The 16682-nt window shown below is 43.3% G+C and overlaps 1 protein-coding gene across 1 annotated transcript in view; it reads left to right on the forward strand.

The window, feature by feature from the left end:
- The first annotated feature begins 6854 nt into the window (after positions 1-6854).
- The window catches only part of ARHGAP21 (Rho GTPase activating protein 21), a 124612-nt gene continuing 114784 nt past the window's right edge, over positions 6855-16682 (forward strand). The window contains 1 exon segment of the mRNA XM_035029499.1: positions 6855-7031. The gene's annotated coding sequence lies outside the window, so the exon portion shown is untranslated.

Consider the following 16682-nt stretch of genomic DNA (forward strand, 5'->3'; position numbering starts at 1 on the left):
TGGTTTTAAAAAGGTTATCAACATTGGGGCGCCTGGGTGGCTCAGTTGGTTAAGCATCTGTCTTCGGCTCAGGTCATGATCTCAGGGTCCTGGGTTCGAGCCCAGCATCAGGCTCCCTGCTCTATAGGAAGCCTGCTTCTCCCTCAGCCTGCTGCTCCCCCTGCTTGTGCTCTTTCTCTCTGTCAAATAAATAAATAAATAAAAATCTTAAAAAAAAAAAAATAATAAGGCTGCCCTCCATCCCACTATTTTTCCACCAGATATCCCTTCTATTTCTTTCTTATTTCTAATCCATTTATTACTTCTACAAAGGTATGATTTTTTCCTTCTTGATGTCTTTCCTTAGCTCTTCCAAATCCTTTTATATCTCATTTATTCTCTTGTCATTTCACTTTTAATATATTTTATTTCCTTCAGTGTGTAAAGCATTTGTTGCAATTTTTTTCTATTTATTATAAGAGGTGAGTTGTTTTCTATAATATATCCTTTCTTTCTCATTTGATTAATATGCTCCTTTATTTCATCTTCTCTACACCCCCCCATTTAAAAATGTTTACATCAGTCTTTTAATTTTCTTCCCATCCATCTTTGATCAGGATTTGCTATTTAGATTTTCTGTTTATATAAAAGAGAGTGGAGGAATTACTTTTGAGTACCTTGGACTTCCTGTTAGATCCAGCCTATGAGGAGCTTGGAAGAAAGCAAGAGGAGGACTCATGAAATGTAATACAAGATTGGGTTCTCATGGTTGCAAAGTCTATTTTTTTTTCCTTTTATGTGGCAATTTTTTTAAATTAAAATTTAATTGAAAAAATCTTTTAGGAGAAAAGTTATGCAAGCCTGCATCTTTCATACTTAAGCCCAGATGTGAATTGCCACATATTCCTTCAATCTTTTCCTATCTGGAGGAAGAACTCTTGGTTAGTTGACTTTTGGATTAGTAGGGAATGCAGGCAATTACAGGAATAGGGGAATGGAATCTACAGTGCTAGAGAATATTAAAGGACATGCAGAGTTTTACTGAATTAAGTAATGGAGAGGTTTTTAGATGTCTCTCCAACTTCTGCTCCATGAAGATGAAAGTGAAAGCTAGCTCATTTTTTTTCATTCTGTTGAAAAAGGTTTGGTTGCTCTGGATTAGGTCTGTAATATCAAAGTCAATTGCCAGCACACTTTCTTAGAATGGTTAGGACTTAGCTTTCTATTCCAAGATAATAAAAGCATATTTCAATTTTCCAGTAATATGGCTTTCTACCCAGATTGCACGGTGTTTTCACAGGATGTTCTAACTCATAAGTAGTTGGGTGGGTGGAGACATTTAAAAAACGTGTCTCATATTTTAAGGAAAACTGGAATGCTTTTAAATGAAAATCACGATTCTTAGGATAAAATAAAAACTTATATATTTTTATGCGTGTTTTTCTTAAAATATAGGAATACAATCTTAATAATGCTGATGAATATGGCTATGGTACCACTGAAGTTTAATTATGGAGATGCTGGTGCTGAAAAAGAATTTGAATCTAGAAGAAAATGTTTGATACATGATTTTTGATAAACTATGGGCTAATATTGTATAGTAACTGATAAAATGCAAGTGACCTTAATTTTGGGCATGGTGTTGTGGCCAAAAAAGCATCTCAGTCACCAGAAGTGAAGTTAAGTAGAGATAGGATGTAGCATTTCTGGAAGTTGAGGGGAGAACTCTCTTTTGGACAACTCTTATAATTTATACTCTCCATTTTAAGCATATGCACACAGACATGTACACACATCTTCTTGCACTCTAGAGAGTTGCTGGTCAGCCAGGAATTTCTTGAGGTACCACTATTTATCAATAATAATGACACAGTCATCATTCCATTCTTGAATCATTTTATAGTGATTTCTGTGTGTGAAAGCTGTAGTAGGTATTTTGGGGGGTCTGAAGAGAAGTAAAAGCCCCAGGAATCCTCCCCAAAGAAGTTTAAAATCTAGATAGAAAGGGAGACAATATTCAGTTACAGTTAAATGATAACATAAGATTGTTTATGATCAAGTAAGTAATTCATAGCAACAAACAAATAAACCAAAAAGAAAATCCCAAGCAGAATACTAGCCCAGGGGAGGAAAAGACCACAATAAGCTGAGGGCAGGGAAATTATTCAAAAATATCTATTGTGTGTGCCAGTTTGCTAGGCCCTGTACACATTGACTTAAGTAGCGTCACTACCCTTTAGGTTAAAAATTAATAATTGATGATAATCATCCTGGGGACAGAAATAATGTCATATATCTAGCCAATGCAGAACATTAAATTAGTAAATCATTTACATTATTATTGTAAATAATATTTTTGTAAAATATTGTGGGATGGATGACAACCTATTATTGTGGGATGGATGACAACCAAAATAGTGGGATGGATGACAACCTATTATTGTAAAATAGGTGATGAAGAAAGAAGAATCTTAGAAATCTTATTTATTATTTCTCTTGATTACAGTAGTGAATGTCTTGCTAGAGAGGTGTGTTTTCTGGAACTATTCAGTTCAACATGAAAGTCTTTTTCCAAGAAATATTAGCAGGTAATGTGTCTTTTTACTGTTGTATGAAAAAGAAGTAAAGTCTACAGTATTGTCCTAAAACTGAAAAAATGCTAACTCTTCTGAGGGTCATTGGTCTTAACTGCTGCAGACACATAGTTTTGCAAATGCTTCATCCCAAATTACACATTTCATCTGTGAAAATCACTGGCAAACACTTGTGCCTCTTAGGATTGCCAACTTCTATAGTCAGAGTAGAAATCATCCATAGTTTATAACAGAATGACATTAGACCAGGGGTTAAGACACTTGGTTCTATTTCTGGCTTCGACATTTTTCCTTGATTGTGGTTCACCAAAACAGTATTATTGTGTCATTAACAAAGTCAAAAGTTATGTTTTAAGGATATAGTTTGCATCTTTAAAAATGTTTTGCCTACCTTGTCAGAATCATAGTGTACAAGATTGTCTTGTAGTTCTTATTAATATAGCTGTATTAATTTCTGAGACTATTTCAAGGGAAACTAAGAAGCTAGGTTATTATTATTTTTTTAAGATTTTATTTGTCAGAGAGAGAGAGAGAGAGAGCACAAGCAGGAGGAGAGGCAGGCAGAGGGAGATGTAGGCTCCCTGCTGAGCAAGGAGCCAGATGTGGGACTCCATCCCAGGGTCCTGGGATCATGACCTGAGCTGAAGGCAGACGCTTAACAGACTGAGCCAGCCAGGCATCCCAAGAAGCTAGATTATTAATTAGCTTTGCTCAAAAGAGGAAAATACTAGCTTTTCAAAGTAAAACAAAGGTAGAATTACTGTTAGCTCTTGCTTATCCATGATATTTAGGATGAAGAAGACTATCAAGATATCAACTGTGAAACCCACAGTTAATTCCAAACCTCCTTTCAGTTACAGCGGTCCCCAAACCCATTGTTTTACCAAATATCTCACTGGAGCAGTTAACAAGTAGCCACAGGATTTAAGTTTGGCTCCTTTTCCTTTCTCTTGCCCTCCCTCTGGTGGAGGTGTTAATGAGTGAAATGCCCAAGATGGGCAGCTGAAGGGAGCTGGATCCAAGGGTTTACATTCTCCACTAATTACACCATCAGCCTTTGGAATGGCGAATGACTCGCTGATGTCTGCCACTTTATAGATGCCCAGATAGTGTCCACTTTGGTCTGCTTAGAATACATCTAAATGAGAGCTCAAACTGTTAATAAAATATTATTATAGCTCATGCCTTCAGAAAGGAATTGACCTAATTTTTAGCTGGGTTAAAACGTTCCTAGTAAATAACAATAAAATAAAGAGTATAAAGAGTTCCTAGTTGGGGAAACAGGATACACACCTGCTTTATAATAAGACTGTAATCAGAATAATGTTTTTACATTTTGAAAGCTCCTTCACTTGTATTATCTAGTTTGATGCTCTCAACAGCCCAGCTAGCTTGGGAAGGTGCTGTCACAGAGGTCCCAGGAGAGGACTAGGGCCCAGATTTCCCCAATCTTAGTTCTGTGCTACTGTCCCTGTCCATTCAGATAGCCTAATATGCATAGATACATATGATAGCAATTTATCATAGTGATTCTTAAAAATATCCCCAAATTTTAGAACATCATGATCATTCCCATCCTAACAGAAATAAGATACGTATAATAGTAACTTCTCATAATGGCTCTTAAAAACATTCCCCAATATGGAACATCATAATCATGCCTAACCCAGAGGTAAGATTAAATTAGTTACCCACAAAGCACAATAATTAGGACACAATAAGCTAAGTAAAGGTTAGTTAATGTTGTTATTATTGTTAAAAACCATGGTAGAGGTAGTATAGTGTTGTGGAGAAAAGCATGGACTCTGGAGCTGACCCTCTGGGCTTATTCCTGGCTCTGTCACACAGTTAGTTATCTCATGAAGTTGTGTGTAAAGCTCTTGGAGGAACACCTAGCACAGAGGCGGTGCTATCTAGATGGCAGTCAGTATTATTACTTGAGAGCTCTAATACTTATACACGGAAGTAATAGTTTGCCTTAAGTCACAAGGTAAATGATGGAGCTAGACTGTAATCTTGATGCTTCCATTTACCTTTTATAGAAATGTCTTTCTAGGTTATGTTATTTTCCTACAGTTTCTAAAATGTGTTTACCTCCTTTCATGTCTCCATCCATGGCCAATATTTACTCTCCTTTACCAAACTGAAAATCTTTTTCAAAATCAACATTTATAAAAATTTCCATTGCAAAAATCTTAACCCTAGATGTCCTCACCTATGAAGTACTCAGTTTAGCCATGCATGCACATTTGCATTTGTAAGGAGTTATTTTGTGCTTGAGATTGTTTTTTCTTTCTGGACATATTCTATAAGCCCACTAGAGGTACACTACTTGAACCCTGCATTTCTATTCACTTCTTGTTAATTTACTCAACAGTATCTAGAACTGGATCCTGCTATAGCCCAGTGGGCTATTCAGTAAACTACCAAATGACTGGTAGGCATTCCCTCTATTTTCTTTCTTTCTTTCTCTCCCTCTCTTTCTTTCTTTCTTTCTTTCTTTCTTTCTTTCTTTCTTTCTTTCTTTCTTTCTTTCTTTTTCTTTCTTTCTCTCTCTCTCTCTCTTTCTTTCTTTGTTGTTGGCTGACTAGTTTTGTCAGGGCCTGTCACGAACATGCAAATTTCATGGCCATATAAAGATGATCCAGTCAAAGTCTTTCCTCTAATTGAGGCTGAGGATTTAGTTGTATATTCTCAATTCTTGGCACCTTCCACTCTGAGGAATATTAAAAATTAAGGCACAGGTATTCAGGCTCCAGGGAGTGTGTTTTTGTTTGTTTGGTTTTTTCCCCATGGAGAAAACAGCGGATGGGGAGCAGGGGATGGGAAGGTGTCTTAAAATCTTCAGGGGGTAGTGTGGTAAGAAAGAAGGAAAAGGTAAGCAGACCCCGTAGCTTCTTGGTTTTGTTCCTTTTTTTCCCTCAGGATGGTGGTGGCAGCTGATCAGACACAATAGCTGGCAGTCCTCCGCCGGAGTGAGGATACAAATGACCCTCAACAGCACCAGCAGGAGGACTGGGAAAGGGAGTAGGGGTGTGTCTGGGAGAGGGTGAGGATGAGGGTGACAAGGTGACAAACGCCGCCGCTCCAGCGGGATACCCCACTCCAGCCCCGGGAGGATGCGAGCAGGTCGGTAAGCCACCTCCCCGGGGGTGGTGGGGCGGGGGGTTGGGGGGGTGGGAAGGGGAGACAGAGGGGCGGTGGCTTTTCCTACGAGGGGAGGGGCAAAGGGTGGAGGGAAGCCTGAGTCAGCAGCCCCTGATTGGCTCGTGTTCTCTCGTCGCGTCTCCGGATTGGGCCATTTGCAGCGGGAGATGTTGTGAGGCGCGGCGGGGCGGAGCGAGCCGCCCGGGGTCTGAGGCAGGCCTCGGAATGGGTGGGGAGGGGCTGCGGTTGTGCTCTGGTCCCGGAGCCGCTGTGACCTGTAGAGTGGAGCGGCGCAGCCACCTTTCCTCGGTTCCGCTAGTCGCGCCGACTTCGTTCAACTATCTGCAGATTTAGAAAGGAAAAATAATTGAATGAACAACGCCTCGCTGCGACCCCCTTCCCCCAACACGAGAAACTATTTTGCTGTTGGGCGTGAAAGGACACTCCCTTATTATCTTGAAGTCGCACGTCGCATCGCCGCTTCTTTCCTCTCCCGCAGCCAAAAAAAAAAAAAAAAAGCCAAAAACAAAATACAGCGCCAAGATATGTTTCCCGCAGTCTGGGACCTGTGACCCTTCAAATTCGCGAACCCAGCCATAGCATTGTCCCCCTCTCCGCCCCTGACAACCAAGCACCTAGTCTTCTTCCCCAGGAGAAGCCGCGGTTCCTGGCCGCTCCCGCTCTGCGCTCGGCAGACCGGAGAAGGCAGGGGAGGTTTTGTGTGTGCCTGATTTGGGGGGGGGGGGGTGCCGGCGGGCCACTGAGGCCTTGTAGGTCGGAGACGCCTTGGGAGGGGGTTGGCGAGTACCCCCTACCCGGGCTAATCCCCCTTCCCCAGCGTCGGTTCCCGGGACCGTATTATTCAAGACAGAAAATATTCAGCCTCAGAGCCTCCCCTGGGGAGGGGAGGGGAAGGAGGTGGAGTGGGAGGAGGTGGATCCAGGGAGGAAGAAGCGAGAAATCCGCCCCCGGGAAACAGCTCGGCGCGGCGGCGGAGCGAGGCACTTCTGTCACTTGGCGATCGCGGGCGCCCGAGCGCGGCCCCGGCCCGGCCCGGCGAGGCGAGGGGAGAGTCCGGCGGCCGCCGCCCCGCCCCACGCCCTCCCGCGGCGGCCGAGAGCCCGGGGCCGGCCGGGGCAGGTCGCGGCGGTGCCTGGGAGCGGCCGGCCGGGGGCGGCGGCCTCGGAGCGCGGCGGCGGCGGGGCAGCGCCGGATCGTCCTCCCGCTCGGTCCGGCTCGCGCCGGGCGTGCGGGGCGCGCTGCCTGGGGCCAGCCAGCCCCGAGCGGATCCAGTCGCCCCCGCTTTCTCCGGTGCGTGTCTGTTTTACTTTCCGCCGTAGCCGAGAGGGCGCAGCGCCCGCGGGCGGGTGGAGAGCCCGGCTCGCCGCGGGCTCCCTCCCTTCCCGCCACCTCAGGCCACCCCGCCCGGCGCTGGCGCGGGGCCGGAGGGAGCCCGCGGCGGGCACCCGGCGGGGGCGGAGGGGCCGCGCCCGCGTGTGCGGAGCGAGGGAGGGCCGGAGGAAGGAGGGAAGGGCACAAAGGCCGGCGGCGGGCGTCGGGGTCCGGCCGGCCGGCCGTGGAGGAGGGGCGCCTCCCGTCCGCTCATGAATATTAACCGAGCCTGCGGCCTAGCGTGTCCCGGCCGGGCCCGGCGCCCGGCCCCGCGTCCCCGCTCCTGCTCGCCGCCGCGCCTCGGAAGCTGGGCCAAGCGGGCCGGGAAGGGTAAGCCCCTTGTTTTTTGTTTTCCCCCCGGGTCTCCCGACACCTTGTTTTAAAAGTACATATTTGGGTCTCCCTTCCCGGGAGATCGAGATTACCGACCCGCCTCTGGAAGGGGCGGAGGAAATAGTGGTAGGTGGGTGGTGGTTTTCTTTTTCCCTTTTTTTTTTTTTTTGTCTTCCCTAGGTGGCCCCAGGGAAAGGGAAAGATAGTGTGTCGAATGGTAGTTTGGGGAGCAGCAAGTAAATAAAAGTTGCCCGGGCTGCGGCTTCATTTTTGTCGCTCCCGAATAATGCCCCGGAGAGGGAGTTGCGCCCGGGTCCCACCCGCGGCCGCGCACACCTCCCCGCCCAGCGCCGCCGCGGGCCAAGCAAAACAGCCGCCTCCTCGGGGGCAGCCTCGGGGCGCAGGGGCACGGCTGCGGGCGCCCGGACTTACCCCGCCCGCCAGCAAACGCCGGCCGAGCCGGCGCTGCCCGCCTCCGAGGCTGGCTTTTTGTTTTTATTTTGGTGGGGGGTGTAGGGGAGCGATCACGGTTTTGGAAAAGTATTACATTTTGATCTCGTGGGGAGAAAACTTCCGTTAAGTGTACGTATCTGGGTGATGCCCAAGAGCCTATACACTCTCTCTTCTGCCCAGAAAATACATTAATTAAAATGCACTTGAAAAGGGAATTTTTTTTTTTCCTGAAGGCTGCACACCAACCAGGCGTGTTTGACGCAACCACCGTGCAGTTCCGATGCTTCTCATTTTTTCCCCTGATTTATAGGTTTTTCCTTTTTTCTTTCTGTTTTGTCTGGGAGGATTATTTCCTCTTTTCGTGCGTGAGGTTCATCAGCAGGGACCGAATAATCTTTCTAAGTGTTGGAACCGCGAACTTGGTGTAGACTTGTGGCAAGGCTAAGGTCAGCGTCCGGAGAAAGTTCATGCCCTTAACTATTCCCTGTTCCAGGAGAGATCTCTTTGGGAGCTGACGCTCGAGCCTTCGCGACCCACTCACATTCCTCTTGGTCACGGAGTAGCGCTGGGAGGAGGAGGGGGACCGCTTTCTGCAGTTGGCCTCATTAGCTGCCAAGAAGACCCGTCTTCTTTGTTTTTTAAGTCTCGAGAAATGGACGAAGACGGTGAAGTCAGTTGAAGTCCGAAGAAATCCATCAGGGCGTTTTGAAGGGGCTTCATAAAAACATTTCATTCCCCAGGCGCATTACTTGTTTCACCAGCCCTGCACCTCCTCGGAGCCTGGTGTGGAATTCTTCCCTTTTTGGTGTGTGGTGGCATTCCGCCCCCCCAATGTGGACTCCAAAGGGTTGGTCCCTTCTTTGTAATTTGAAATGAAATGATGGCCACACGTCGGACTGGTCTACCGGAGGGAGATGGTGACAAGCTCAAGGCCTGCGGGTCCCCCACCTGTGAGGTAAGCACAGAGGCAGCATCTTTGGGCCACTGTCTACAAGGTGTCCTGCCGGTGGGGTGGGGTGGAGTGGGGTGGGTCAGCTGCCATGGACCTCGGGAGAGGCTTTGGGGCCTTTGGGCTGATTTGTGGGAGTGTCCCAGCTTGACCCTAGGGCGGTGCAACCTTGCCCATTTTTGTTTCCAGGAACTTCCAGTGATTCTTCTGCAAGAAGGGTTTCTTCACTTTGAAATTCCCCATCTTGCCCATGCATCACCTCAGAGTAGGGCATTCTCCCATTTCAGGTGACTGGGAATACTGCAAGTGTCTCTCTTTTCCTTCAGTTCCCATCCTCCAGTAGTTTTGGAGTTGGGCCGGTTAGGGGATGCCTTTGTGCATTTGGTGGGTATGTATGCAAGATTGGCTACCAGAGGTGGAGAGACAGCAGCGGGTATGCTTGTTGTAACGGGACCTCAGTCTCACTTTGGCTTTGATGAGTATTCTGGCTTGCTGTTGATGTGGATCTCTACTCTGGGTAGAAAAACAAGTCTTTTCCCGTGGACAGTTTAAGCATAGCCCTGAAAAACAGATTTATAGAGTTGTAATTCCAACTCCCTGAAAAATCTCCTGACATTACTGTTCTTTTATTTATGCCCTTCTTTTCACTGCTCAGAAGTTCTGTGAGCTGCCCTGGGGTGTCAGGTGGCTTGCATTGCCTTTAGACCATCATCTTTGGGAAGGCTCAGATGATTATATGCCAGGCTTCCTGAAATTTTTTGAGCAGGCAGGACAGAAATCAGAAAATCCATTGATTTATGACACCCATATGCCCTGTTGCCTCTTATATTCTTTCTTCTCTTTATATATGTATATATATATAGTCTCTATATGTTATATTTCATTCTGTAACGACTGTATTGTGTTTACTTGGTTATTGGTTTCTGTAATTTGCTTGCTAAATGTACTGAATATTGTTACCCTTTAAACTTTACTTTTGAGCCGTCTATATTTTTATTGAAGGATTGAATAGATTACAGTAACATCCCCCAAAGAGGCTTTACTCTCACTATTTCTTTTGTACCTTGTAAGTGTTAAATTTTAACTTCACGGCCATCGAAACAAGGTCTAGTTCTTGAGTGTGTGAGTTTTGGCATTTTAATAAAAATGAGTCAAGTTAAATTTTTGTTTTTAAAGCATGCAGAGAAACTTGCTTCATGTAGCTCACTTCATACAGCTCACTTCATACAGGATTAGAAAGTTTATGCAGAAAATACAGGGAGGTGGGTACTGTACAACTCCATAGAACTAGAAGTTTACAGTTAGAATCAGTGTTTTACTTTTTGACACCTGTAAACACCTGCTTGCAGGTGAAAACGTGATTAAGTATAACACCACAATCCTCTGATCATGGTAAACCATAATAACTCCTTTTGGAAGGCCTACCTCCAACTTGGAGATTGCTTAATGTGTATTGTAGTTACATAATAATATGTACTGTGGTCCCAAAGCGTCATTTGTCTTTGTCTTGTGAATACTTTAATTAGCATGCTATTTGCATTATATTTGCAAAAACTAATATTATTTGTTTTTTGGTTGTTGTTGTTGTTTTTTTTTTTTTAATCATTTAAGGGATCTCCCAAAACCAAGAATTTATAATAGATACATCTTGTCCTTGGCTAGGGAGCAGTGTTTCCAGTTGCAGACTTGCTTACATTAACACTGACAGTTATGTATTTTTTTAAGGGCTGTGAAATTTATTTTCATTTGACTGTTACTGCTGGCATAGACATATTATTTGTAGTTTGGGGACCAAGAAAACAGTATATTGCCTGTATTTTGCTCATTTAAAGATTATACACAGAACTTGAGTTTGGTATAAAGCTATCATATTCTTTGGATTTTTAAAGAATAGGTAGGTATTTTTTGCTTAATATGTGGGAATGGAAATAAAGGGGCTGTATGCTGTCAGACAGCATTTTAAAATCTCAGTTTAAGGAGTAATTATTGCCTGTTTCATTGTTGTATATTTAGCTCTCATTGATACTTCTGATGCACTTTAAATCTTGTGAGTATTTACTAGTAATAAAGAGAGAGTTGCCACTGGAATACTTTGGGTTGATATCTATTCAAGTCTTTGAACACTGCACTTAATTTTTGTGCTTAATTTTATTAGAAGTATTACATTCTAGAGTTGTATACGGTCATTCTTTAAAAACTTTTAGAAACCAATAGCTAAATGTGTGTTTGTAAATTTACGTGTGTTTTTAACTAATGAAGACACGAGCATATATGTCTTAATATTAATGTTGTTAATCAGCCAAAAAACTTAACTGTGCAGGACAGAAGAAACTGATATAGTAAATTAATAGGAATCTCTGATTCATGACTTATCTAGTTAGTTAATTCCACCTTTTATAAATAAGGGCTACTGCTTTGTTGAAGAACATTCAGAAACTTGTTCATCTTATATATTAGAATCTAATTGTGTTGGTACATGAATAAATATAAGCACCCCTCCCCAAGGATATACTGGAAGGTTAAAAACCAAACAACTAACAAACAATCCTCTTCAAATAATGAATTGTGACAATTCAGTAGACTGTATCTTGGGATTGTACAGTAAGGATGGCACAATTCTACTCATGCAGAGTTATAGACTTTGCATGTCTGCAAATAATCGTATCACTCACTCTGAGCTGGTAAGTGTGTTTTGGTGTGTGTCTGTGTACAGTCTGGTCTGTGAACTATTCCGACATCTCGCCTTGAGTGGCTTTGCTCGCAGAATCGCTTAATTTAGACCCTGAATCCTTGGTGATATGATCACCCCTTTCATATCCTATAGAGCTCATCCTTCAAGGTTCAGCTTGCCTCTTTTTTTTTTTTAACCAAAGGTGAAAACTTATTCCTCAGCTTTTTAGACCACATTATTTTTCCTATTTTTTTTTTAAGGTTTTATTCATTTATTTGACAGAGAGAGTGGGCGCACAAGCAGGGGGAGGGGCAGAGGGAGAGGGAGAAGCAGACTCCCCGTTGAGCAGGGATTCCCTGCACAGGGCTGATCCCAGGACCTGGATCATGACCTGAGCCGAAGGCAGACGTTTAACCACTTAACCGACTGAGCCACCCAGACGCCCCTATTTTTCCTATTTCTAATATTTTTATTACTTTTTATCTGTAGGCAATAGTATTGCCCAGTAATAGAATTTTTAGCACTTTCATTGTCTGTTGTTAAATGTGTTTACTGATGCTAATCAGTATTATTTATTAATTTATTTCATTTTATGTCTGGCTTCTTCATCCAGCCTAAGATTATCCTATGACTGAGTATTACAGCTGATGAAAGATAATTGTAGGTTGATTTTGGAATAATGTAAATAATACAGCAAGGCATTTTTCTGTGTATGAACTCATGAGGATTCATACTTTTGCTCCTCTTTCTGGAATACTGTGCACTTTGCTTTTATCTCAGACTCCCTTGTTCCTTCTCAGGCGCTCTTCTGCTTTCTCTCTCTCTCCCTGGGGTTCCTCGTCCTCTCTGCCCCTTTCACGTGGGCTTTACGTAGAGCCAGGCTTTTGCCATTCCTCTTCTCTTCTCTTTTTCACTGTCTGGGTTTCATTTTACGCTTTCTCATGGCTTTACTCTGCATGCTGGGGACTCCACAAATTTATAGCTCAATCACAGGTTTTGTAGTTGGATCTCCAGACCTATGTAGCCTTTTGCCTATTTACTAAACAGTTTTGTGGGTTTTTTTTAATTGCCCACAGGCATTTCAAACTTAACAAATTCTACTCCTACCAGCAACCTTCCCCTCTTGCTTCTTTTAGTGAGTAGCACAGCTATCTCCTTATCTGTCCCAGTCAAAAACCAGGTTATCATCCTTGACCCTCCTCTCTCCTCATTCCTCCTATCCAAAGTCCTGTCGAGTCTGCATTCCACATCCCACCGCCACTACCTGAGTTCAGGTCAGCTGCATCTCGGTGTTGAGCCACCGGCCGGCCAGGCTTCCTAACTACTTTCCCAGTTGCCCAGCCTTGAGCAGCACTCTACCCCTGCCATAGTTACCGTGCTCCTCCTGAAATCGAAGGCCGATTGTTACGTACCCCTGTGTAAAACAATTTTCTGGCTTCCCGTTGCCTTTGGGATAAAGTTCAAACTCCTGAGAAGTCTGCAAGGACAGTAAATAATCTGGCCCGCCCTTCTCCCACACTTCCTGTGCTTCCTATGCTGTCCGTTCCACAAGCCTCTCCACTTTGGGTCCTTGCAAATGCTGTTTTCTCCCACCCTTCCTTCCACCTGCCCCTCCTCCACCCCTCTCTCCTCCATGCCTGATTTTCCTCATCGTTCTGGTCTCTTCTTCAACATCACTTCCTCAGGAAAGCCTTTCCTGACCCTCCAAGACTGGATTAGCTGCCCCAGAGCATTATCCCAAAACACCCTGTACTTTATCAGGAATAGTGCTTGCAAGTTATTTATCTCTATTCCCCCCTGGACTGCAACCCCTGTAAGAACAGGCACCATGTTTGCTTCTTCTATGTCTGGCTCATAGTAGGTGCTCAGTAAATAGTGTTGAATTAATGAATATGTAGGAAGGGCTTTAATTTTATTCACTGTTCACTTAGATTCAGTACCCTGTACTGTCTTGATTATCCGCCTACCTCACTGATCCCTCCTTCTCACTTCTCAGTACCTGGATTTCCTCAACTTTCTGGCCTGCTAAATCTTCATATACATCAGAGTTTGACCCTCTTTTCTTCTCTCTCTGCTCACTATCATGACTTTAAACATCAAGTATATACTGATAATCCATACTTATGTCTATATATTTGTGTGTGTGTGTGTTGTCTCCACCCATTTGGTCTCTATATCCCTTGAATTCAGATTCCTACGTCCACCTGACCACTCAGTCTCCACTTGAATAGTAAAGAGGCATATCGAAAACCGAACTCCTGATTCTCTACATCTCTTCCTGCCCACCTTCCTAGTTTTCTCCTCCTCTCCAGCACTGGCCCTCCTGCCTTCCAGGTCAGGCTTCTTGGAGTGATCTTTGATCTCCCTCATGCATACCATGCAAATCTGGTTGACTGTCTTCACAGCTTCAAGTGCTTGCCAGCCTCGAGTCTGTTCTCCACACAGGAACCAGAGTGGACCTTCTGTAAATCAGAGCATATCACTCCTTTGCTCACATTCCTCAGGAGGCTTCTCATTTCCCTCAGGGTTAAAAGCCGAAGTTCTTCCGTACGCTGCAAAGCCCTGCACAGTTTGCCCTCCCACCTCCCGAATCTCACCTCCTGCTGCTCTCACTCACTGTCCTCACTCTGTACTAGCCATTCTGGACTCTTGTGCACACACACTGGGTATGGCATTCCCCAGAGCCTTCCCACCACTAGCTGTTCCGTCCACTTGGAGCACTGTCCCCGCTCAGGCGTCCCCAGGGCTCGCTTCCTCATCTCCTTGAGGTTTTGCCTTGAGGTCACCTGAGTGAGGCCTTTGCTGACCATTGAGTTTATTGAACTCCTCTCTCCTTCTCCCACGACACAACCTGCCCTCCTTCCTTGCTGTGTTTTTCTCCCCTGTCACTTACTCTCCATGTAACATGCTTATCCATCTGATTTTGCTTATTTGTTTGGGTAGATCATGTATCTAAAATAAAAGTGTTAAGTGCAGTTCGTTTTGTTCACATGGTATTTTCTGTGCCTAGAAGAATGCCTAGCCCATTATTGGCCCACAAATATTTTTTCCAATGAGTGAATGAATGAGTGAATCAAGACTAAGAAAAATTCTAAAATGTTACTGAGTTTGTATATGGGTACATAACATGTGAATACTTAATGTAGATTGTACAGAAGTGTGTAGGGTGTGAGTATTTTGTCTTCTAGACCTCCATTTCCATTAGGACTGCTCTTCACATCTTGGTGCCTTTTTTCTTTGCATCTTTCCTCCCTTTGGGAAGCTGGTAACCAAGTAACAGTAACCCAGTGTGCAGCACACATGTATGAAATAATTTGCACTAAGAAGTGAGATAATGGTAATTAACACACCAGTGGATGGGGAATCAGGCTGGCGGGGAAACTATAAAAAGACAATACGCCTGTATTGGTAAAATTTTTTTTCTTAAAATGGATGGCTAATATACTAATGTTCTTTATTAAATATCTTGTAATATAAACATTTCATTACAAGTTAAAAATGATCACGACATTGATTATGACAAAATGTTAGCAGTTGTTAATTCTAGATGATGAGAATTTGGGGATTATATTATTTTTGTATTTTCTCTTTTTTGCTTAATTCCAAAACTATGATAAAAAGACACCATTTACAGATTTTTTAAAATGGGCAATATGTTACTAGTCTTGTGGAAATCTGGTTTCTAGAAAACCTACACTGCTTAAAATAATACTTAAATACTCTTTGAGAAGGATACATACTACACAAAACAATACTTGAGTATTTTTTTAAAAGCATGTGTTTTTTTTTCAGGGGAGGCCGAGGATTCATTCTAGGCTCGTTGTACTACCATTGCATGTCAAACGCTTTATGCTGCGGGTTGGGATTAAAGGGAAAGCCTGCCAGAATTCAGACTAGCAGAAGCAGCAGCAGGTATGAAGTGACATTTCAGCAGAAGTCCCGATTTGAATGGATTGGATGGGACCCTATCACTAGATACAGGCCATCAACAAATGAGTACCCCCGGCTGCAGAAAATTTCTCCATACATTGTCAGTGTTCCTTAGCATTCATTTCTTCTAAGATAAACATTTTGTGAAGTCCTTATTCCTTGGTTACAGAATCTCTGATCCTTTCTTCATTTCTTTAGTTTTCACCAGGTCAGATAATTCTAGTACAAAAGTGATAATCCGTTTCTTTTGTTCTTTGCTTTGTGAAGGGACCTGTCATCTTAACGATAGTTAACAACAATATGGTGATTTCAGCGTGAGCAATGCTAGTGTGGGTAAAGACGCACAGATGCGTTTCTGAATGCGGCTACTTTCTGTTACTGAAAGACCATATGGGAGGCACTTGTTTTTCTTTCTGGTTGATGTGATTAGATTAGTAAACAAAAAGGTTATTGGACTTAAAGATTGTCCTATTATTTATCTAATTTTAATTGACCATGAAGAATTAAATATGTTAAATCTTATGAGCCTTCTGTATGTTCTGTTGGTTTGGAGTAGGAAGACATCTTCATGTAAAAGCTTCATTTTGGATTGCTTCCACCGAAATAGTTTTTGAGTGAAGCTTCATATTCTTAAAAAAATTGAGTATTGTGCAAATAGGTTATTTCACAATAAAATCTGGAAGATGGCCTTTTGTACTTCTAAAATAATCTGAGAGACAAATGGATACACTGTACTTTGGTTTAAAAACTAAATGTGATGGAAATTGTTTTTTGTAAGTCCTCTTTCTTCTAGTTATCTGTTAATATGCAAGGAATCCCCTTGTATAGATTTGTGAATAAGGGAATAGATTGAGAACCCAAATCTGATATTTCTGAATGCTCACCTACCTTTGGGAAAGTTTTTAGGCAGACCAGAGCAAACTATTATTATCAAAAACTGGCAAGTTAAAGAGTGTATTTACTTTTCCTTAGTCACACTGGCTGCTGTTGAGTCTTCTCTTTGATACTGGGCGTGTTTTTGATTCAGAATTGGTTTCTTCTTGCCTTTTCCCCTTGTCGCACACCCCTGTTCTGGATCCACATCTGGCAGTCAGGAATAGTGCTACATATGGAGTGCTGCTCCTGATCCCGCAACTTCTTTTTCCTTCTTATAACCAAGTGAGGACATAGTCTTAGTCTCTTGACTTACACTCTTGTTCACTTCATTAATCTTTCATATATCTTGAACTTCTTA

The sequence above is a fragment of the Mirounga leonina genome, unplaced genomic scaffold (genome assembly GCF_011800145.1).
Source record: "Mirounga leonina isolate KUSES-001 unplaced genomic scaffold, KU_Mleo_1.0 Mir_242, whole genome shotgun sequence".
In the NCBI taxonomy this organism is placed as follows: Eukaryota; Metazoa; Chordata; class Mammalia; order Carnivora; family Phocidae; genus Mirounga; species Mirounga leonina.